Source organism: Harpia harpyja, chromosome W (genome assembly GCF_026419915.1).
Source record: "Harpia harpyja isolate bHarHar1 chromosome W, bHarHar1 primary haplotype, whole genome shotgun sequence".
Classification (NCBI taxonomy): Eukaryota; Metazoa; Chordata; class Aves; order Accipitriformes; family Accipitridae; genus Harpia; species Harpia harpyja.
Window position 1 is genome coordinate 22271554 of NC_068968.1, and position 17442 is coordinate 22288995.

Sequence of the window (17442 nt, forward strand, 5' to 3'; positions counted from 1 at the left end):
GTCAAGATAAGGACAAGGAGACCACTCAGCAATTACCATCATGGGCAAAACAGACTCAACTCAGGGAAATTAATTTAATTTATTACCAATCAGAGTAGGGTAATGAGAAATAAAACCAAATCTTAAAACTCCTTCTTCCCAGACTCAACTTCACTCCCAATTTCTCTACCTCCTCCCCCTGAGCAGTGCAGGGGGACAGGGAATGGGATACACACGTCAGCTTCTCCACAGTAAGACAGGGGTATTTGCAAGGGTTCAGCCATTTGCAAGGGTTCAGCCATTCTCAGTGTTAACAATTCAGTTTGAGAATGTTAATGACAGCTTTCTGGCCAGTTTACAGGACAAACTCTCCTATCTGAGATCTGGCACAGCTCATCTCACCTGGTGAGAGCTCACAGTACATGACAGTTATTTATCATACCTTTGGAGAACTCAGTATCTTTGAGAATCATATCTCTGGAGCAAGAGAATTAGCTGCTAAACTAAGAATGCAAGGATAGATAAAAGTTGCCTTAATACAAGTTCATATTTTAAATAACTAAGATGTCAAGAAGTAGTTAAGCCACTAGACTAGCACAAAATCCCCTCAGGCTTTACTTTAAAATTTCACTGGGGCAGGGAGCAACATTATGTAGCTTGAGCTAGCAGTAATCTAGTGTGCTTGGGGTACAAGAGTCTCAGCCACAGCTAAATTTGTATTCTATGCTTTAGACCCAAGTTAAAGCTGTGCTACAGTGCAAGGTATTTGTCACACTTAAGTTTGGCTTTTCTTAATGGAAAGTGCTGGTATAGTCTACATGCAAGTAACTAAAGTGAAGTTAAAATCTTCTGTTTGCAATTCTCATTCTTGCTTGGAGGCTTCCTTTTGCAGTACTCAGTCCCTTAGTCTTCCCTTAGACTGCAGGAGTAAGGCAACAAGAGACTAGAACTGTTCTATTACACTTGAATTCTGAGTTTATCTGAAAAGAGTGAGCCAGCAGTGTGGCAGGGTTAGAGATGCATGTGCTTTCATGCAGGGACAGTCATGCCTTCAGTTATACTGGCATAGTGAAGAGCAAGATCATTCCCACAGCAACTATGTCAGCAGACTGTTAAGTGATGTTTTTTGAATCTTCTCCATGTAGATAAGTCCATTGCTATCACCAGAGCTTAATTACTTGCTATGCAATTGTATGGCTCATTTTAACTACTATGCTAAATGCACTATTTCAAAAGTCTTAGACTACAGATTTCTGGATGTTGCTACCCTGGGAGAAGTGCCCCAAACTCTTGCCTGTATCAGTAGATACACACCACATTATGCTCACCCACTTTTCAATTTACTCCAGAAAGGGCTTGTTAAGAGGCCACTAGTAGCATCTCCCTCCTTTCCTATAGGGACTATCCTGTGAAGAGTGATTACTGATCACTCCTTAGGGGAAGACCATTTCAGGCCTTCAACACATAGGCCTTGAAGTATGAGCTGTTACCTACTATCTCAAGTCAGGCAACTCTCCATTCAAGCATTGTATTCAATTTCTACACATCTACCCTGGGAAAGTCAGTCTTAAGACTTTAGGCATACTGTACTCTTGGTGTCTTCTCTGAACTCCCTATAAGGAGAGCTGTTGGAAGTGACAAGACATCCTTGAAATACCTGTTTCTTAGCAAGAATTGAAGCACATGCCAAACAATTTTGTTGAGCACCATTTAGTTTCCCTTAAGAGATGCTTTCACAATTATCCCTTATTTAAGCAAGGGGTGGCAACACAGTAGCTACCCTTAATGATTAGATTTTTGTCCTGTGCACAGGGGATTGAGAATCTTCATTATGGCTGTAGTCTGTCACAGGATTTAAAGACTGGACAATAATCTTCACCCAACAGACAGGCTTTTTCCCCTCAGCAAAGATAATTGCCTTAATGTTGATGAAAGGCTGCCTGAGAAGACATTAGGGACACTGAAAAAAGTCAGAGGCAAGACAAATAAACTAAACATCTGCTCAGCATTCTAATACTTTGTCCTTTTCACAGCCCATGCTCCTCCTTTGTCCCTTGATACTGCAAGTACATGATTCAGCTTCAAGAGTTATTGCATGTAAATATTAACCTCAAATTAGAATCTGAGAGGCCAGGAGAGGACAAGAGAAGCTTTTACTGCCAACTGCAATATAGCCTGTTAGGATGAAGTAGTAACCAGAAGCACAGCAATAGTTCAAGTGCTGAACATGCTTCCAAGGCAGGTTGTTCCCTCCCCCCCCCCTTCTTGAAGGAGTTAGTCAGGTTCTTCTGGTTAGAAGGTTGTATCAGGACCTGCACAATATATCCTTAGAAATATCTCTAGCCATCAAGTTCTTGACAGAAGAGCTGTTTTCAGAAGGCTGGTAGACAAGCTGTCCACTTGAGTGGATTCAACACTTTAGTCTGTTTCTTCAGCCTGAAAAAACAAAGGCTAACAGCAATACATGCAATGACTAGCAAGAGTCAAAGCTGTAAAGCCAGATACATTTACCAATAATGGACAATCTTGACTAGCAGGATTCTACCCACATTAGAAGTATAATAGTGTATTTGTGTGAGCCCCTGTATGACTGACTGACATTTGCATCTAACATCCCTATGTGCATAACTGGCTATCATATTCTCTGCCTAGTTCCTGCTGCAATGATAGTGCCCCAAGTAGCCTCAAGAAGCACTAGGAATGCATTAATGAATCAGAAACATGAAAGTGCTATTCAGACTTTTACCTTTTAAACAGGGTCATTCATGCTGAGGAGTCAAAATATCATAAGTGTTGTTTCACTACTAGAACACCCATTGCCCTAGCATCTGACAGTGTCTGGATTCAAGTTAAATAAACCTCCTGTAACATGACACAAGATTACTATGATTTAGATGGAAAATTCCAGCTGCTTGCTCTGATGCAAGCACTACCATTAGTTTGTCTCCTCTATGAAAATAATCAAATTAGTCTGTTAAGAACTGGCATAGTCAGTGACTAATACACATGAAAGATATTAGCCTTACCTACAGGTAGGGTTATACCTGATATATATTGTTCACAGTAATACATAACAAGTACCTGCTTGAAGACAAGTGGTGGAAGAGTTCATAGACAGCTTGGGAACTGTTCCCCTCTAGTTTATGCCATGTCTGGAATGCAAGAACAGCATCACTTGCCAGAAAGTTGACTAAATACAGGCTCTTATTCTGCCAAGTCTAACCCAAGCTCCTGTGGTTAGTCTTGTAAGAGACAACTGAAAAGGATATTGACCTACCTTACCTGACAAGTGAAGCTAGCTATCATTCTCTCAGTCAGTAAGGTCTAGATTAATGATGCTCTCACCACTCAGTTTCTCCTGTGATTCCTTGATAGCAGGGAAACCAAGATCAGCGTTTTTAACCCAAGTTAAAAAACCTGTTCAGCTGTCCTGTTTAGGCCATAGGTAGTTAGAAACCAAATTTGTGGTTAAGAGATCATTTGCTTGGTATCATGGCCTTGGTTAAGCCAGACGCTTGGCCTGTTGGCCAGAGTATTTCCAGATTAACAGGATTTTACCTTAGGGAGCCGCCCCTACTTCTTTCATGCAACTTCCTTTAAGCCCTGTTTGATGTCCTCTCACCTAGAAGAGTATGGATCAATACTTTGCAGAGGTATTAAGGCAGCCTTATGCCAAGGGCTTCCCCTGCCAACAGGAATACCCTTTTGGAATAAGCTACAGCTGTACTTACATATTGGAGAATAGGGCACATGGTCCAGCCGTCTTGATCATATACAGCCAGTAATGAGAAACAGGGAAGGGTGACATTCATCTACTTAGCAGGATAGAAGTGTGGTAATAGACACCACAGGGAATGCCTCCTTCATGCTGCTCCCTTCCCCCCAGTACCTACTGTGAAGTATAGAGAGATTTTATTACTCTAATTAGTCATGTCAGCTACAGATGTTGGCATGTACCATTGCTGGTACAGGATCATACCTGTGAACCACTACCCAGACATCTTACCATTTCAGTCTATTTGCCAACTGCCATTTCATCAGTTGATCAGAACAGTGTTCTCATCATCAGTGCATCAGTCTCTTCTGAGCTGTTTGGGTTTTAGCAAGAACACAGAAATTTAAACTAGGTTCCCAAAAGTGCTTTCTGCACACTTGAATCACTGGAATTACAACCAAGTGAACATCACTAAGTTAATAGCTGGAACTGAACAGATCGCTCAGTTCAAGTGGTGCAATTGGACCAGTACTTTTTACCATTGTACTATGCTTTTGAGCACATCATTACTGATGAGTACCCAAGGGTACTGAGGGAGCTGGCAGAAGTGCTCACTGTCGTGGTTTAACCCCAGCCAGCAACTAAGCACCATGCAGCCGCTTCCCCCTACCAAGTGGGATGGGGGAGAGGATCGGGAAAAAAAGTAAAACTCGTGGGTTGAGATAAAGACAGTTTAATAGGACAGAAAGGAAGAAAATAATAATGATAATAATGACAATAATAATAATAATAAAAGGATTGGAATATACAAGTGATGCACAATGCAATTGCTCACCACTCACTGACCAATGCCCAGTTAGTTCCTGAGCAGCGATCTGCCCCCCCCAGGCCAACTCCCCCCAGTTTATATACTAGGCATGGCATCACATGGTATGGAATACCCCTTTGGCCACTTTGGGTCAGCTGCCCTGGCTGTGTCCCCTCCCCACTTCTTGTGCCCCTCCAGCCTTCTTGCTGGCTGGGCATGAGAAGCTGAAAAATCCTTGACTTGAGACTAAACATTACTTGGCAACAACTGAAAACATCAGTGTGTTATCAACATTATTCTCATCCTAAATCCAAAACATAACACTATACCAGCTATTAGGAAGAAAATTAACTCTATCACAGCTGAAACCAAGACAGGGAGCACAGAAGATAGTCTGTAAGGTAGAAATGCATGTTGCAATATTATCACTACATCCTTAGTGTTCCCAATTTGTCCTGTCCCGTCCCTTCCTAGGAAGAAAGTCTCATCCCTAAGTGTTTTAGCCATAGGGCAGGTGTATTCGAGTTCTCATAGGAGACTTGTAGTTGTGTGACACATCAGCATTAAGAGTTCAGTATACTTTGCTAGAGGAGCCAGTTCCTAGCTGACATCGTCATGAAGCCTCCTGAATGCCAAGGTAAAGGTCTATTATCCCATCTCTGACCTACTTGTTCTCTTCAAGAGATAATCCTCAAACATTTCACTTACCTTATTGCTTAAGGATGCAACATGAACTGACAGAGCAGCAGGAAATTCAGCTCCAAAGCCAATAGTCTGTCCTTAACTAGCCCTGTAATGTCTGAGCTTTGAGCTTTAAGGCAACATGTACCAGCTATGAAGCTTTATTAGAAGCTTTTAAAAACCCCACAGATAGTTGGGAGTAAAGGTCTGCAGGGCATTTCAGCTGAGACACTTCATCCTCAAGCACTTCATAGCATTTACAAGGCACATCCCTTCAGCAGAAGGGAAACTGGAATGGTCTATGTCCCCATCAACCAGGGCTGACATGAGTTAGATGGAAGAAGATGCTTTGTTCAGCACTCAGCTGCCCAGCTTATATAAACAAACTAATCCTGTTAAAACTGGTACCTCTTTGTTTATTGACTAGGCCTGCCACTATGCTTCAACTTCTTTATAACCCTGAGACCCTTGAACCCAGACACAGCCTCAAAACCAGGTTCCTAAAGTCAGTTTGTTTTGTCAGTTATGGTACTTCGACACCTTATTCTATTTGATCCTTCTAACATAACCCCAAGTTGTATTTCTGTGGAGTCCATGCTGAGGCAGGGGTGTAGTGGCTTATTCTTGGTTGTGTTTCACAGCAGAAGCTCATTAAGACCTCTTAGCATTCCTACTCCAAAATTTCCCAGGGATGGGGGGGGTGTCTTGATTCTACTAATAATCCCTTAGTCTACATGCAAGAACTAGGGTTTTTCTCCAAAATCCTTGCAGATTACAAGGTACCTTCATCATTTCTTTTTAGAATCTAGCCAGCAAGCAGGATTCGTACCATCAGTACTGTTTCCAGAGGAAGCTGGCTTTCTCTGGATGTGAAATTTATTGCTTCATTGTCCAAGAAACTTCTTGCTTCTGAAGTGCTCGCATATTGCTAGCCTTGCTGAATAAAGTCCACAAGTATTCCCAAGAACTGGGTTAACCCAGCAGGCCACACAAACATCCTAGCAGTGTAAAGGTCACCAGGCGAAAAGAGCATCAATAGGAGAAAGAAAAAAATCTGTAGGTTTGGCAACAATACTCAGTGACTACAACATATTATGTGCTTTTCTTTACTTCATATCTCAAGCTGTCATTTTTATCCTAAACATCCTGTCCAGACACCAGCCCTTGACTCCCCCTTCCTTGACACCAAGTACATTTATTTGCTTTTGCACAGAGACAAAAAATCTAAAAGCTCTTTTTGCCACCCTTTGCATCTATCATATTCACCTATTTAGAGTGCTTCTTTCTATATCTGCTCATGAAGTAAAGGCCTTAAGCAAGAAGTATATCCATAGCTGCTACTGGCCTGTAGTGTCCAATAATAGGGTTATGCAGGCACTTTGACAAGTAATACTCCTCTCAATGAGAAAGTGGGTTGTGTACTGCAGATGTATAGAGATACTTAGAAACACAGCAGAAGGCACACATTAGAATGGATAGCCATCTCTACCTTTACAAGAGGAAGCTGATGCTGGATTTTTGGTATTTGGCTCATCCTTCCAACTGATAGAGCTGAGCACAACTACTGATGCTCAGCCAATAGCTTTGTTTGAAGTAAAGGCACAATAGATTACAAGTATCATAAGTCACAGGACTATCAGAGTAGTGCTCATCATTCTCCCAGTCTCCTGTCTGCAGTGACAAGCACAAAAGACCCTGTTAGATTCCCCTCAACAGAACCATCTCTTTATTTAAGACTTGGAGCACCTGCCATTCATTCCACTTTACCCTGAACTTTCCTAAGCTAGTAAACTTCATGACTTGGAGTAAAGCCTCTGTTTTGATGGTTCACCTGACATTCATTTAGCACTTACATACTCCTTACTATTTCTACCACTTGGTTTTCCTCCACCAAATGCAAACTCTAGTGAGTTACTACTAATAGAAATTTCTCCTTTAGACTTGACTGTGTCCTTGGACCATTCAGGGAATTTTGGAAGCCCAATTATGCCTCAAGAGCAGTTCTGTTTGATGGGACTGCAGTGATTCTTTAAACATACATGGTGGATTACTCCCTCAGACAATCCCCTTCTCAGCTGAAAAAGATTTCCTTTGGTATTCGATTTGCCACCTACTGCCTCACCCACCTACTGGAAGGTTCTATAATCACCTAATGGAAACTAATCTGAAGACCTACTAGCATTATAACTGCTAACAGGTCACCATCAGACACCAGGACATGTTTACAATTTACCAGTGCCTGATAAGTCTTCACAGCCAGCTAGAATACATAGCTTCAAAATTATTTTTCTCTAATTGAATCTGCATCTCTATTTTGCCTATCTACACAGGAGTTCCCATCCCTAAGCATACCTATGCCCATTCCTTAGCCTACTGTCCTGGTTTCAGCTGGGATAGAGTTAACTGTCTTCCTAGTAGCTGGTACAGTGCTATGTTTTGAGTTCAGTATGCGAAGAATGTTGATAACACTGATGATTTCAGTTGTTGCTAAGTAGTGTTTAGTCTAAAGTCAAGGATTTTTCAGCTTCTCATGCCCAGCCAGCGAGAAAACTGGAGGGGCACAAGAAGTTGGCACAGGACACAGCCAGGGCACCTGACCCAAACTGGCCAACAGGGTATTCCATACCATGTGACGTCCCATCTAGTATAGGAACGGGGAAGTGGGGGCAGGGATTCGCCGCTCCGGGACTGGCGGGGTGTCAGTCGGAGGGTGGTGAGCAATTGCACTGCGCATCATTTGTACATTCCAATCCTTTCATTATTGCTCTTGTCATTTTATTAGTGTTATCATTATCATTATTAGTTTCTTCTTTTCTGTTCTATTAAACCGTTCTTATCTCAACCCACGGGTTTTGCTTCTTTTCCCGATTTTCTCCCCCATCCCACTGGGTGGGGGGGAGTGAGTGAGCGGCTGCGTGGTGTTTAGTTGCTGGCTGGGGTTAAACCACGACAGTCCTTTTTGGCGCCCAACGTGGGGCCCGAAGGGTTGAGATAACGACAAACCTGACCAGAGCTTGTTAAAACAAATTTGTTACAAGCATTCATTATATCGGTCTAATAGTCGCTGGTCATTATGTTGATTTATGTGTTCTTAGAGTTGTTGCTCTGGTTTTTAAAGTTCTGTTATGTATCACCTCGCTTGCTGTATGTAGTCCCTCTTCTGCTGCTTATCATCCATGGGAGGTGGATTAAGGTTTTCGCTTTGATGTATTGTATAACACTGGTTTATGGTATGATAAAGTCGTCGGCTGTGGGATTAATCCGGTACTTGCACTCAGCATTGTCACCTACACGCTCTCAGATTTGGTCTGTTTTGGACAGTCTTGTTTATGGAAGTTACAAAAGACTTCTGAGGCAAAAATATAGCCTTTTAAGGCAAACTAGCTTCATTAAGAGAAGATGCAAACAATTCCTTCCCCCTCCCCTCCCAAGTTAATCCTACCTTACCAGTGGATTTACATGCTTCCCTAGCAAGTGCTCAAGTAACCAGCCTCAGCTTATCCAAGGGGTAGAAGCTCTGCTATTGAGAAGTCTAGCTGTATTAGCAACACTTGCATTTATCTTACTGCTCAGAGCACAGACACTACCCCAACATGTGTTATCATATGATGATCATTAGACTTGAAGTCTCACCAAATGAGAAGTTAGTTTTTCCTGATGAGATAGAAGACTCATTTCTGTTAATCCTGGACATCTTTAACTATACTTATTTACTACAGACACAAGTAGCATCCTGAGATTCACCAGCAGATAGAGGGGTGCCCAGCAAGGATGCTCTATCCAAAACAAAACCCCACCCCTGCTTCACAGCATCCTAACCCTTTCCTCCTCTCTGCTACTAGAGAGACTCTTTCATCTCAGTTATTTATGTGAAATTTTGTGCTTATATACGTGGTGGGGTTTTTTCATGTCTTAATCCCCTTCTCTCCATACACACAGAAGTGAAAACGCATATTTAATTTGCTTTGCGCTCAAGCTTCCTCAGAGCGCCGGCCCTGCTAGAGTCCAGAGCAGGATGCGGGCAGTTTCCACCCTGTCTCAGCCGGGACACGCTCCCCCGCAGCCCGGCTCAGGCAGCGCCGAGCTCCCCCCCCCCGCACGACGCGGCCCAGCCCAAGCGCTCCCGGCACCCTCCCCCCACCCCTCCGCGCTGCCAGCGCCGCAATCTCGCCGGCTTTCAGTGGAAAAGTGCAGCCCCACCGGCACCTTTTGCCTGGGGCTGCAGTAAGAGGCGAGTTGGAGCCCCCCCCCCGGCGCCCCCTCTTTGTTAGCGCCCACCACCCGCGGCCCGGCCGCTCCAGGGAGCCAGTGGCCCGGGCAGCCCCCCTACAAGCACCAACTCACCAACTGTCACGTCCTTGGTGGGAAAAAGCTTTCTCTTTTCCCCCGATGACAGCCCCCGCATGCTTTGCGGGAACCGAGCCCCACTCGCAAAGCTACTTACAGGCTAAATCCGTGCCGCTCCGTGCATGATCCGACGACTGCAGCCGGTAGCCTGGTTGGGACTGAGGGCCCGGTTAAATATTCAGTTGTACTCTCGCCTTCAGATTAGTTAGCCACTCACAGCGAGAGATATGGTTTTATTCAGATGCTGGCAGCTGAGGACTGCCCAGGAATGTGCTATGATGTTTTTGCTGCTTGATCTTGGCTACTCCCCCTCGACGTGTCGGTGCTCACAAGCTTAACCCCTTGCGAGCCGCCGCTTCGGCCCCTGCTGCGGGTGGGAGGGAGCTGGGGCCCGGGACAGACTCCTCCCAGGAGGGGGTCGGAGCCCCCCGGAGGACACGCTGGGAGGGGAGTGGGGTGGGAGACCGGGGGACCCTGCAGGGGCACGGAAACGTGTGGCGCCCACAGTTTGCAGGTCACAGGTATTTATGCTTAGGCAGCAATGGGCCTGAAACGCTCTTCTAGAAAATGGGTCCCCCTCATGTGTCTGTATAAACGTGGGTGCAGTGATGGTGTTAAAAAGTCCAAGTCTAAACCAACAGCTTTTTTTTTTTCTTCAAAAACACCAAAACCAAAATATCACCCTCTCCCCTCCAAATCTGTGGCTAGCTGAACCAAAATATTGGGCCAGTGCAATTCAGTTTCTGGGTCACATACAGACCTGACCTTTGTATTTCCCACTCATCTTTATTCAAACATCTATCACGTTTTGTTTCCCAGTGCAGTACAGCTGTTTTCCAACTTGTATGAAAGAGCCTCTGATAAAAAAAAAATCACATTTTTGTCCTTGTAGCAGAGCTTCTTATCTTTTTTTCAAGGCTGTAAACTTAGCCTAACATTTATTTTCTCAAAACAGTGCAAAATATTTCTGTTCAAAACTGTGATATTGCCCTCTACAGCAATATCCAATTTAAAAAGAGAAAAAAAGAGCAATATTTTCCCTGCAGTTTTAATACATTTGTTTGATATTTCTAAGTGTTTTAGAAGAGGGAAAGATTTAATACAAAATTATTTTACTACCAGGGAGTTCAGGGCTCAAAACTGGTGGATGCATTTGGTCATCATCCACATACAAAGCTGCCAAATGATATGATACGTTCCTTGATATGGTGTGGTACTCTTTTTTTTTTTAATGACTGACCACTCAGGCCTGGAATAGCAAAAGTGGTAGGAGCCCTGTGCCTGAGGTGGCTAAAAGCTAGTAGTTGCATCTCACTTGCCTATATCTGTCATTTCAGAAGTGCTAATTTTAACGAAAAAGGACTCATGAGGGAGATGTTTTTATACACTAGCCTAGTGTTCACGGAAGGAAGTGCATGCTACATAAGTAAAGAGGCATTTGCTACAATTAACAGGTTGCTGGCTACACACATGTCAGTATTTGCAGGATTAGATCTGATTTCTTTGGGAGACTGTTGTATTCATGTTTAACAATGTTGGTTTTGTACAGCTTGCACTGCACTGTACATTGTTTTGAATACCTTGCGCTTAGAGACCTACCAGCAGGACTGGAGCTTCTTGGTGCTGGGGCAGTATATATTTTAAAGAATAATACTTTGCTCAGCATGCTTTGTGGAAGTGAGTTACACAGACTGCCTAACATGAAGGATGAGATTGTGCCTAGTTTAAACATGGTGCGGTAGCAAAGCAACTTCTATAAAGCAGCCCAGCCTGGTGCTGGCATAAGCAGGATTAACATTTGTGCTTTGCCTAACACAAAACCTAGGCACATTTCACTGAAATACCTTGACTAGTCGCACTAATGGTTACAAATATGATTTATACTATTTGTTGTTAAATTTGGAAGAGATGAAAATGCTTTTCATTTGCCAATAGAGAGCAGTTTAAGAGCCCTTTCGAGGTGCAATGAAATTACATCTATTACAGAAATGCCAAGAGGTCCTTCACTATCTACCAGCACTTGGGACATCACTAATAATCTCACAGAAAAACTTTTTTACTGATAAATGGTTAATAACTAACTGGAAAAAAATACACTTTTCTTAGAGAATAAAATGTCTCAAGCCTTGAAGGACTGCACTATCTATTTTGTAATTCAACTTAGAACAGCTCCCCTGCTGTCCCACATTGTTGAGCTAAATGCTAAAATTCAGAACTGTTACATTAAACATATGTAATAGGATTGCCTTCTGAACGTGGGAGGAATCCAGGCAGAAAGCCCCACAGGAATTCAGTTATTTCATCTATACTGCACTGCAGGACTTAAAGGGCATGCTTTACACTTTATGAAAAGTAAAAGGATGTTTATTTTGCTACAGTAAAAACAAAATCAAATGGACAATGGCTGTTATGACTTTAAGCCTGACTATTAAAAAATTATAGCAGAGGAGTGCTATGTTTTCCAAGATGATGACTTTTTTTTCTCATATTTGTTGTGTCTGATCTTACTATTGCTGGCATAGGTTCAGTGCCCTACCCAAGTTTTTTGTTTTAAGTTAACTGCTTATTATACAGAACAGTATCAGTCTCAACACTTCTCAAACACAAGCCATTTTTCAGCAGGTCTAAAATTATCTTGAAGTTGCAGCTGGAAACCTTCACCTCAGTGAGTTTTTCTATTGCTTTTCCAGACATTAACTCTGCCCAAACCACAATATGTCATTAGGATCACTGGGATTCCAGTCTGGGTGGAAACTGGAGTAGCAGAGTGAAATAAAAACACCAAAGTGCAGAGACCTTTGGAAGACATCAACTTTAACTTTAGAAACATGAGTGCCTTGAAAGCAGTGTCAATAACAGTTTGTGAAAAATCTGCTTGCAGCAAAGCAATGTGGTAGCTAATCCTGCAATGGCTTGCTCAAGAATGCATGGTTTATTATTAAAGTAATCTTCTAAGATTCTATTGGAATGTGCTTCCACAGCAGTGTCGCTGCCTTTGTGGGCTTTACTATGTGTGTGTCATCTTGTCCATAATTAAACTTTTCACTGACAGACCTGGGACTTTTTTTTGTTAAACCTCCCACTTTGAATGCTGGAATTTCATTTGAACTTTAAATACTGCCTTGGAATTTGCCATAAGGTAAACTGTCCACTCCTGGAAGCTTCCCTGCACTGCTACAGATGTTGTAGACACACAATAAGTGACTGAATGTAAGAGGACTTGCAAACTTGTGTCTTAGTGTTAAAAAAAGGCCAACAGGAATGAAGTAGTTGTTCGGATGCTGTGATGGGTTAACCCTGGCTGGATGCCAGGTGCCCACCAGAGCTGTTCTATCACTCCCCCTCCTTCTCAACTGGACAGGGGAGAGAAAATATAACAAAGAGCTTGTGGGTCGAGATAAGGATAGGAGAGATCACTCACCAATTACCGTCACAGGCAAAACAGACTCAGTTTGGGGAAAAATTAACTTGATTTATTACAAATCAACCGGAGTAGGGTAATGAGAAATAAAACCAAATCTCAGAACACCTTCCCTCCACCCCTCCCTTCTTCCCGGGCACAACTTCACTCCCGGATTCTCTACCACCCCCCCAGCGGCACAGGGGGACGGGGATGGGGTTTACGGTCAGTTCATCACACGTTATTTTCTGCCGCTTCATCCTCCTCAGGGGGAGGACTCATCACACTCTTCCCCTGCTCCAGCGTGGGGTCCCACCCACGGGAGACAGTCCTCCACGAACTTCTCCAACGTGGGTCCTTCCCATGGGCTGCAGTTCTTCACGAACTGCTCCAGCATGGGTCCTTTCCACGGTGTGCAGTCCTTCAGGCACAGACTGCTCCAGCGTGAGCCCCCCACGGGGTCACAAGTCCTGCCAGAAAACCTGCTCCGTGGGCTCCTCTCTCCACAGATCCGCAGGTCCTGCCAGGAGCCTGCTCCAGCGCGGGGTTCCCACGGGGTCACAGCCTCCTTCGGGAACCCACCTGCTCCGGCGTGGGGTCCTCCACGGGCTGCAGGTGGATATCTGCTCCACCGTGGACCTCCATGGACTGCAGGGGGACAGCCTGCCTCACCATGGTCTTCACCACGGGCTGCAGGGGAATCTCTGCTCCGGCGCCTGGAGCATCTCCTCCCCCTCCTTCTTCACTGACCTTGGTGTCCGCAGGGTTGTTTCTCTTACATGTTCTCACTCCTCTCTCCGGCTGCCGAATACCGCCGTCCGAACTTTTTTCCTTCTTAAAAATGTTATCACAGAGGCGTTACCACTATCGCTGATTGGCTCGGCCTTGGCCGGCGGCGGGTCTGTCTTAGAGCCGGCTGGTATGGGCTCTGTCGAACACAGGGGAAGCTTCCAGCAGCTTCTTACAGAAGCCACCCCTGTAACCCCACCCGCTACCAAAACCTTGCCACACAAAACCAATACAGATGCTCAGGTTGTTCCTAGAGGATTCTTACTTTGGAATATATGGGAATGAAAATTAATGGAAAACTGGCCTAGAAAGTACATTTTCAATGAAGCTTCACTGCTGTCAACTGAGAGAAGGTGAACTATGTCAAAGGAAACATGAAGGAAGAATTTGTACTTCAGCCTTTGGACTTCTCGGCCAAGTTTCTCATATGACTTGGACTTGCTGACCACTTCTTTTTATAAATTCAGTTAAAGTCCACTGAATATCTGAAGCAAAAAGCATCCTTGCTATTTTAAAGATCTTAAATTACAATCTATAGTTCATTTTAGTACAGCTCTAGGAATATCTCTGGGAAATGCACTCCACAGGTAACAGCCTTGGTACCCAAATGCTGGATCATCAACAGACCTCAAATCCGTCTTGAAAAGAGTTTCTTCTAGAATCAAGAATAGACTTGAATAATTATTTAATCCAAGGCATGTTTGTTGAGGCCCAAGTTTGGGCATCTCAGGCTTAGACTGCCACAGGGATTTAAATTGGTAATATGTTCAGCCATTTAGAAGTGGTTAAGAGAAGTGTAAGAGCTATTGCCCCTCAGCCAAGGTACAACAGCTCTCAGTCTGTGCCTTAACCAGCTGCAATGCAAGGTAAAACCAATTATTTTAAATTGCCTTCAGTGGTATTTTCTAACAATCTAAGCTAACCTCTCAGCTGATGACTGCTAATATTTGGCTGAGAAAGGATGACTTCCCATAATACTTTACCCTCTGTCATGCTTCAGGCAGGGATATTTCGGGAGGAGATGGTGAATTTTAGGACTGGAAGCTCATGCATTGCTATTATAGCTCTGTGGCTCTCCAGACCTGAGGTTCTACCTGTCCGATATGGTCACCAGCACAATGCAGGCTTCCAAAACAGGAGAGACATTGCGGGGCTGTTAAGCATTTTTTCATATCTCCTCTTGTCTGCAGCCATAGTTTGCCTCAGGCCTGTGTGTGGATGTGTGCCAACATGGAGGGTAGGCATGCTCTTATGTCACACAACGTGGTCATGGTGTGTAGCTTACACAGTGCCTCTGTTCCTAGCACGGCTGTGCTCGGCTCAATGGCCAGTTGAAGCAGCAGTGACATTTCTGTCACTGAAACCCAGTGCTTGGCCACTGGTATGGTCAGTCAGGACCATGAATTCATCTGAGCAAAAAATATGCTGGTAGGCAATATCATCTCATTTGAAAGAGTACACTGTCCCCACTCATGTTAAATAAACAAACACAATATTTTGTTTGGCAGCCCTCAAGATGAAGAAAGGCCAATATCCAAGCCATGTTCTCTGACTGTGAGGGTACTCTGTAAAAGGTGGGAGGTGACCACTCTCTGTCTTAAAGGAAGAGCAGCCAGTATCTGTGGCCCAGATGACAGTGCATGTGCATACAGGAAGGGATTTTGGCTGTGGTGCACTTCATCCCTGGAGAGGTGCTATGTCCAGAAGAGAGGGAGAATTTCAGATGCATCCCTCTTGCCAGTGTTTCATGTTGGCTGGCTGTAGCTCTCTCTGCGCACATTTGTATTGGGTCTGGCTGAGATGGGGTTAATTTTCCCCATAGCAGCCCTCATAGTGCTGTGCTCTGCATCAGTAGCTAGAAAGGTGTTGATAACACACCAGTGTTTTGGCTACTGCTGAGCAGTGCTGGCACAGCATCAAGGCTGTCTCTCCAACATTCCCTCCCCCACCCTCAAAGGCCAGTAGGCTGGGGATGGGCAAGATCTTGGGAGGGGACATAGCCAGGACAGCTGACCCAAACTGGCCAAAGGGATATTCCATTCCATATGACATCTGCCCAGCAATAAAAGCTAAGAGAAAGGAGGAGGAAGGGGGGCATTCGTTATTTACGACATTTGTCTTCTGGAGCAACTGCTACGTGTACTGAAGCCCTACTTCCCAGGAAGTGCCTGGACATCGCCTGCTGATGGGAAGTAGTGAATAAATCTTTTGTTTTACCTTTGCTTTTGCACGCAGCCTTTGATTTTGCTTTATTAAACTGCCTTTATCTTGACCCATGAGTTCTTTTCCATCTTTCTCCCCCCCATCCTGCTGAGGAGGGGAGTGACCTTGGGGACCAGCCAAGGTCAACCCACCACAGCGTTATATGTTCTGGCTCTATTTTTGGAGTCCACAGCTGGTGCCTGACTTTTGGGCTTCATAATATTTAGCATCTAAACATGTGAGCCTTTTCTGGGGTCTGGCCCATCATTCCTAACCTGTACAGATTGTTAACTGGAGTTTGACAGTTGACCTGCTTAGCTGTGTTTGCAAATTCTACTAAAAATGCCTTGATGTTTTAGGCATCTAAATAGCTTTATAAACCTGCCTTTGGCATGCTGTACAATTCCCTGCCTATATGTATCAACACGAAATCTTGTCCTTAACCCTAGTGATCTATAAAGTGAAGTTTGCATAAATTACACATTGTAGATGATTTAGATCTAAGCAAATCCAGAAGAATGTATTAAACCCCACAGAATCTTATTTGATGTAACATAATCAGGTGTAGACATCCTTGCTAATATGGTTTCTATTGCATTTTCAAAGATTGGCTCTGTAGTTATAAAGTAGATTGAGCAGAAGGGAATCTGAGATAATATAACTTTATCTGCAATTCTAAGAATTAAGCCTCACCTTTGAATTTGGCCAAGTAAATGAGTATTGCAAATAAGGAGCCCAAAAAGTATAAGCTAGTACCTGAAAGGTGTCAGGTACATCTACTTGAGATTGTGACATTAGCTTTGTGTTTGGCTCAGAAATAGTCAGAGCCAGGAAACAACACTGTTGGGATCAGTCATCCAGAAGAAGAAACAAACATGGTTCTTTCTTCTACTGTATGTAGAGAAGCTGCTTTGGTTACAGCCTTTCTGTGTTCATGTACTTTCAGAAATCTTCCTCAAATGGTGTTTGCTATGTAGATTAAGTCATCCTGATTCAGTTAGTGCATCCTAAAGAAGTATATCGCTCTGAAGGGCCAGCCCTGGCATATTTATGTAACAAGACTCAAAAGGAAGTATAAATACTTTCCAAAAACATTTTTGGATGAAAATATGCAATGTAGTCCTGTAGGGAGTTTTGATTTAAGGAGTTTGTTTATCTGCTCATCTTCTTTCACTTATCCCATGTACCTTGTACTTCTAAGTTAGAAACACATACTATAACATACTGGAATAAATTTTGGTTACTTTCTGTGGAGCTCCAATTCCATTCGAACATAGAACATAACATTTGTATTTTTTATTCACAGAGCCCTTCATAGGTAAATTGCTTTTATTGCCTGAACTTTAGATAGAGTAGGGTTCAGAGGTGTAGTTTATGCTACAGAGTAACTTCACATTCAAAGTGCAGACACATCTCACATCAATGACAAGTGCACATTTGGAGACCATCTGCACTGACCCATCTCTTCCTTTGTATGTGTCATTTCATTTATTCTAACATTTACAAAATTTCATTAATAAT